At 40.2% G+C, this 6,858-nt stretch overlaps 1 protein-coding gene across 1 annotated transcript in view; it reads right to left on the reverse strand.

The window, feature by feature from the left end:
* Positions 1-1,859, reverse strand: part of LOC311298681 (NACHT, LRR and PYD domains-containing protein 1 homolog) — a 31,442-nt gene extending 29,583 nt beyond the window's left edge. The window contains exon 1 of the mRNA XM_084421810.1: positions 1,551-1,859. The gene's annotated coding sequence lies outside the window, so the exon portion shown is untranslated. The remainder of the gene's footprint in view (positions 1-1,550) is intronic.
* Positions 1,860-6,858: the final 4,999 nt, after the last annotated feature.

Below are 6,858 nucleotides of genomic sequence, written 5' to 3' on the forward strand. Positions count from 1 at the left end.
ATAAAAAAACAATTATATGAAAGGCTTCAAACCTAAAATGATGGCATAGTTTTTTTTATATTATTATTAAGACACCATTTTAAATTGTTTTCTTAGTCTGTTCATTTGTTCAGACAGTTGCACCACCACCTGACATTTTGGGGGTTTAATGCTGCCTTCAGGAATAATCATAAATAGGCCTAGTTTCCTAGTTTAAATAAATGGACATAGTAATCACGACTTCAGAAGAAGAAAAACAAAATATGTATTAAATGTAAAAAAAAAAAAAAAAAGATTTCAAACTAAGGTTTTATAGAATATAGTGATACATGTCATGAAGTTATCAAATTATTTTAAAAGGAAATAATGCACTTGCCACAACATAACTTTGTGACAATGTTTAGAAAAAAATATGAACGATTTTAAACAAAACTGTCTGCTTATACAGATTCTATCTTTCAGTGCTAATTGCTTTGTGTATTTAAATGTTAAATGGGAAAACACTCAACTGTTCTTTTTTCTTGCATTTTTATTTTCTTATTCTTGCTTTGTTATTAGGGCCACCAAAATGAAGACGTGTAGGAGTAGTTAGATGTTCAAGCTTTTGGGGAAAACCTTGTTCATTTAAATGTATAACCTGTTTGCATACTGTTTCTGCTGTTTGTGCTTTGTTCTATAGTAAATTAACTAAATTAACCAAATTCTGAGTCTGTATCATTCATATGTCGTTGAAAAAGTCTCTAAAATAGTTTTGGGCCAATGAGGACAAGTTAAATTAGACCACTGCATGTCCGCCCATATTATTAAAAACTAAAATGACCAACTGGTTACCAATACACGACTGTCGATCCACAACGTTGCCACGACGTCGCCGTTACTAACTGACAACGTTACAAAGTTACGTCGTGGCAACGGATCCAGGAATTTCACTTTTCCGGTTGCCACTAGTTACGTCGCCACGACGAAAGTTTGGTCACCAGATTACGTTGCAGTTACGTAACAGTCACGTATTTGTGTTAGCTGGGAAAGCCTGTTTTATGCTTCTGCGTCGAACTGCCGCCGTAGCTACGTCGTAGGCTGTGTGTAGCGCGCGTACCCTACGGCGTACCCTGACGTGCACCTCTCCAAAAATGTAACAACGCGTCAATTCTACGCGGACACAAGCGCTGTGATTGGTCTGCCAGAACCCCTCCCTCGGGGTTTCACACGCTCCCTAGGTACGCGTCAACGCGGACAACGACACAGAAGTATAAATTAAAACCAACACGTTGCCTACGGCGTATAGGCTCCGGCGTAGGTCCGACGCAGAAGTATAATGAGGCCTTTATGCGTCAGAAGTGTCGTACGCCTCTTTCAGGGGATGTTTTGTGCGAGCGCAACGGTTATAAATGAGGCCCCTAGTCTGCAGCCTCCCCATGTAGAAAAACTCTGATATTGCACACTTAAGGATGTGTTGCAGTACTAATACACCTGCCGTATTATCATTAAAATGCCACATGAAACAATAATACAACTTGTTAGTAAAAAAAAAAGAAAAAAAAGTAACCTACCGCACGAAATAATTCACTTACCGCACTCATCCGTCGCGCGTTTCAATCGTCCCGGTGTAACCGGACCGCTGGACGCACCACAGGATCAGCCCAAATAAAGACAGACACCAGCGAAGCCTTCTCACTTTTGTGTGTTTACTGCAAGCATAAAATGGGACAATGTTACAATCGTCTGTTCTGGATCAACAATCTGGATCGACAATCTCTCTTCAGAGTGCTTCCCGCAAACTCCCACATATATTACAAGATGTATTTTCTTTACAGTATTTTATGTAGAATTAATAACATTTATGAATTCTGAAAATTAATAAAACAATGAAACTAAATGAATACAACTCATACCCGCAAGCATAAAATGGGACAATGTTACAATCGTCTGTTCTGGATCAACAATCTGGATCGACAATCTGCAAATACATCATTCAGTTATTTACATTGTCCAATATTTCAAGTATGCTGGCGAATTTACAAAATCAAAGTAACAATACAGAGTTTCAGTTTCTTCTCCTTAAAGGAGAACTTGGTAACTTTTTTAACTTAATAAAACTGTCTAGAAATCATTTGGATGGTTAAACAACCTGTTCTGGTGATATTGGTGACTTTCCCCGCTCCCCCCAGCGTTCCCAGGCGGAAAACCAACCTTGCAACTTGGGTAACCGTATTATTCACCACCTTTCTTTTACTGTCTATGTTCACCACACCGGCAAGATAGAAATTGGAAGTCTCGTGAGAAGCGAGAACGAGCGCGAAACACGAATTGCTTTATGGCAATTCGACATAAACACACACGCATGATTACCCACCTCGGTAGACATAGCTCCACACGATACAGTTGGCTTGCTCCGATCAAAACAAACGCACATGAGCAGCGGTAGAGAGGGGGAGGAGGCCGCCACAAGTGAGTTTTTTACGACCGTGTTGTGAAATATACGCCCGCCCACAGCTGTAGGGGGAGCTCGTGGGGAAAACATGCGACAACAAAAGGGAAAATCAGCGAAGAAGTGACTAGAGTTCGCTAGAGTTGCCGAGTTCTCCTCACATAACGTGCTTTAAGTCATGAACTACATTACCCATAATGCACGCCGATTACCGGCGCGCATTTCACTCTGTGCAGCAAAGATTAACTACTCGTGTCATCAAACAGATTTATGTGAAACTCAGATTAACATTAACAAGCGTCCTCATACTTATGAAAATTAACATGGACATTAACTGGTACTGCAGATGTTATAGATAGGGTGACCACCTGCTAATAAGCCCAAGGGGGGACAAGGGGTATGTTTCTGAGGGACAATGTGGGACACTGCCTGGCGCGGCGGTGCCCCCACCCCACGGGCAGACTCACTGATAGTGGTTTACCCATTTCTAGCACATACCACCTTACATGGTATATTAATAATGCCCTATTCCCCTAAACATGTGTAATTGCTGATGTATGCTCATGAATAGGCCAACCAATGTGTATTTTTTTCTAAATAAAGATTCATAATATTTTGAACATTCAATGAATTGACAGATGCACTTCCACTTACGATTTACTATTTAATTTTATTTCTTTTTCATTACAATTTATTCACTTTAAATAAATTATAATATAAAATTATAGGATTAACAGGAATTGTAGTTGCTCAACAGGAACAGTAAAAAAAAAAGTATTTAAAAAAAAATACGATTGACATCGTATGATCGTAGCCTATTCCCCTCCATGTCCGATTGAGAAGGACGTTTTGCAAAGGTCACAAAAAGCCCTCTCGGAATCCCCCTCAACACCTTTCAGACACAAATATTCATTTTCCCAGTCTTTCTTGTACCCACACCTTCTCTTTTTAATTGATGATGGCGGTGCCTCTCAGACTCAGTCTCTTTCTCCATTTTTAGAATTGGAAAGCGCGCATCTAAAAGTTCCTTCCCATTGTGTCTGGTATGCGCGTGCGTGCGCTGTCATGACAACAACGAAAAAGTTGACGACAACCTAGTTAGCAGTTCAACTGAGGGGTGGGTGTGGCAACAGTAGCGTGCTGAACTGTCAAGTAATGTTCGTTTGGCTGCCAACTTTTTTTTTTTAGCAAGCATAGATTATGCGTGACACGGTCTCAATTTGCGGGACGCATGAATTGGGCTTCAAACGCTGTGCGCGCACGCGCCACGCGGGACGGGTGGTCACCCTAATTATAGAGCTGGTAAGTCCCGCCCCTTCCGTAAAACCCCGCTGGACCTCTAGGTTGAAAAATCGTCAATGCAAGTGAATGGGAGAAAATAATTATTTTCTGGTCCCGTTTGAATTGTGCCATGAATGTGAACATATGTTGTCTGTGAATTTTTTATATAATCTTTCATGTTACGAGTTTGACAGTATATGGTATGATTCTTCGGCTAGCAGTTGTGAAAAACACATAACGAGAAAGACTATGTCGCCTATGTGACGTCACCCCATAAAGTTGACTTACCCGTGGTTTTCGCCAACCTCAACGATTTTGTCCTCTCCCTGAAAGAAGGCGGTGAAGTGCACCAAAGACAATCATGTTTAGCGGGATCCGTGAGCTAGTGTCCGTGTGCGAATGGTGGTGACGTTTCAAACGCGTCGAAAGCAGCGAAGAGTTGTAGTCCACAAAGTGCTCTCACACAAAGTCTAACCGTATCAAACTTCTACCCGCTAAATTGTAGCATTCTTCACACTAAAGAGTATATAAAAAATTCACAGACAACATATGTTCACATTCATGGCACAATTCAAACGGGACCAGAAAATAATTATTTTCTCCCATTCACTTGCATTGACGATTTTTCAACCTAGAGGTCCAGCGGGGTTAGCGGAAGGGGGCGGGACCTCCGCTTCTGGCTCATGGGACCTTATTTCGGAAAAAATATGTATGGAAGTCAATGGCGAGAGATAACTTATCTTTTTTATTCCGTCTGAACTGTGCCCTGAACTACACATATGATGTTTGTCAATTTAAAAGGTAATTATGAAAGTCAAGAAAGTCGCAGTTTGTCATAAAACAGAAGAGTAACGTTTAGTGTTATGTGAAAATCGCTCAATGAACTACATCTCTCGTCTCGCACTATGTACGTCACAAGATCCGTTGCTCGTATGTGTGTATTCTGGCTCAAAACACTCAGGCATGACGGCGTAACGTTACGATTATAATGTAAGACTATAGAAAAAATGACAGACGTTAGCTTCAGTAAAGTTAGCTTCATTCATTGAGAGAAAAGGTATGACGTCGCATGTGCGCCTTCTGGGTTTGTAGTCTTTGTAATTACGTATTTTCACAGTCTTATACCTCAGCAGTTTTACATCAAGCTGCGACTTTCTTGAATTTAAAATGTATCTTTTAAATTGACAAACATCATATGTGTAAATCAGGGCACAATTCAAACGAGATCAAAATATTTGTTGTCTCTCGCCATTGACTACCATACAATATTTTTCCGAAATAAGGTCCCATGGTGGTCAATTTAAAAGATACATTTTAAAGTCAAGAAAGTCGCAGCTTGATGTAAAACTGCTGAGGTATAAGACTGTGAAAATACGTAATTACAAAGACTACAAACCCAGAAGGCGCACATGAGACGTCATACCTTTTCTCTCAATGAATGAAGCTAACTTTACTGAAGCTAACGTCTGTCATTTTTTCTATAGTCTTACATTATAATCGTAACGTTACGCCGTCATGCCTGAGTGTTTTGAGCCAGACTGCACACATACGAGCAACGGATCTTGTTACGTACATAGTGGGAGACGAGAGATGTAGTTCATTGAGCGATTTTCACATAAAACTAAACGTTACTCTTCTGTTTTATGACAAACTGCGACTTTCTTGACTTTCATAATTACCTTTTAAATTGACAAACATCATATGTGTAGTTCAGGGCACAGTTCAGACGGAATAAAAAGATAAGTTGTCTCTCGCCATTGACTTACATATTTTTTCCGAAATAAGGTCCCATGAGCCGGAAGCGGAGGGGCGGGACTTAGGCTCTCTATACAGTCAGAGCCCGTCTACGGAGAGCCTGTCCACTCCCTATTAAGCCCTATTGTACCGAATTTTGGTTGTAGTACCACCAGAGTTCCACTGGGGGCGCTCGCCATGAGTGCAAAATGAATGGGAGTCAATGGGGCTAGACGGCTAAATTTGTCTCTTTCACCCGATTGCCGTTGAGAAATCTCAGATGTGATTGTAGATTTTGCAAGTTCAACATGGGTTTTAGGTCGAAAGTTGAATGAACGAGTACTTATGTCGTTTTGATTTCTTACAGGTTGAGTTGTTGTTGCCCATAACACGCTAGCATTCTGCTAATGACGTCAGCATTCTGACGTCATTGACATTTTGAAAGACTTTTTTTAAATCAAATAAGTGACTCTAAAAAATCTAACACCCAGCAATGTGTAATTTCTTTGCATCTCCTTTCGAATACAACATTCAAATTACTAGACAAAAAATTATATCCTGAGAAAAGTGGATTTTGAGGGGTATACCGCCATTGACCTCCATTCATTCTGCACTCGTCCTGTGAGCGCCCTCATATGGAATCAGAGTGGAACTGCAACCAGTTCAGAAGCCGGAAGTGTAGTGAGAGTGAAACTTCTCGCCATATTAGACATTCTCTGATACAGTTCATATACTTGATTAAACATATAGAACCATCTATTTAACACACAACAGGGTCATTAACAGTATTACCAGCATATTTTGTTTGGACTTCGTTGTAACCTCTATTTAATATGCTCTAAAACCTTGCTCGAGTTGTCTATTACCAGAGACACATACCTCTCTTCAGAGTGCTTCCTGCAAACTGAAGAGTGCAACACGTGAGGAATGTACCATTGGTTGAAGGGGTTTATACCAAATCAGTAACACAAGAGAACACAACACATCTTTATCGTCAAACTTATACAGTACAGGGCAGTAGTGCAATTATAATGTTCGATAAGCACAAAAACCAATTGCTGGATAAAACAATTACAATTTCCATTCTGAGTGAATTTAATATTCCAACCTTCCCCACTTTAATGAAATATGGATCATCTCATTATTAAGCTCAATCTCTCTCTGCAACTGATTGAGGAGCAGAAGTTTGATGAATTATACATTTTTCACACTATTACACCGGCTCTCCCCTACTCAGTCTAAAAAAATAGTAACAATAATAAAACACATTATGCTGCGCGTCTAGTCGCGGTTTAAAAAAAAACAAAAAACAATATCGATCGTGTAAGTGAGCAAAACTCATCTCGTGACTGCGAGGCTTCATGTCAGAAAATATATCAATAAGTTACGGTCCAGCAGGGACGGACTGGGGCTAAAAAACAGCCCAAAAAATGTGC

The sequence above is a fragment of the Rutilus rutilus genome (assembly GCF_951802725.1).
Source record: "Rutilus rutilus genome assembly, chromosome: 10".
NCBI lineage: Eukaryota > Metazoa > Chordata > Actinopteri > Cypriniformes > Leuciscidae > Rutilus > Rutilus rutilus.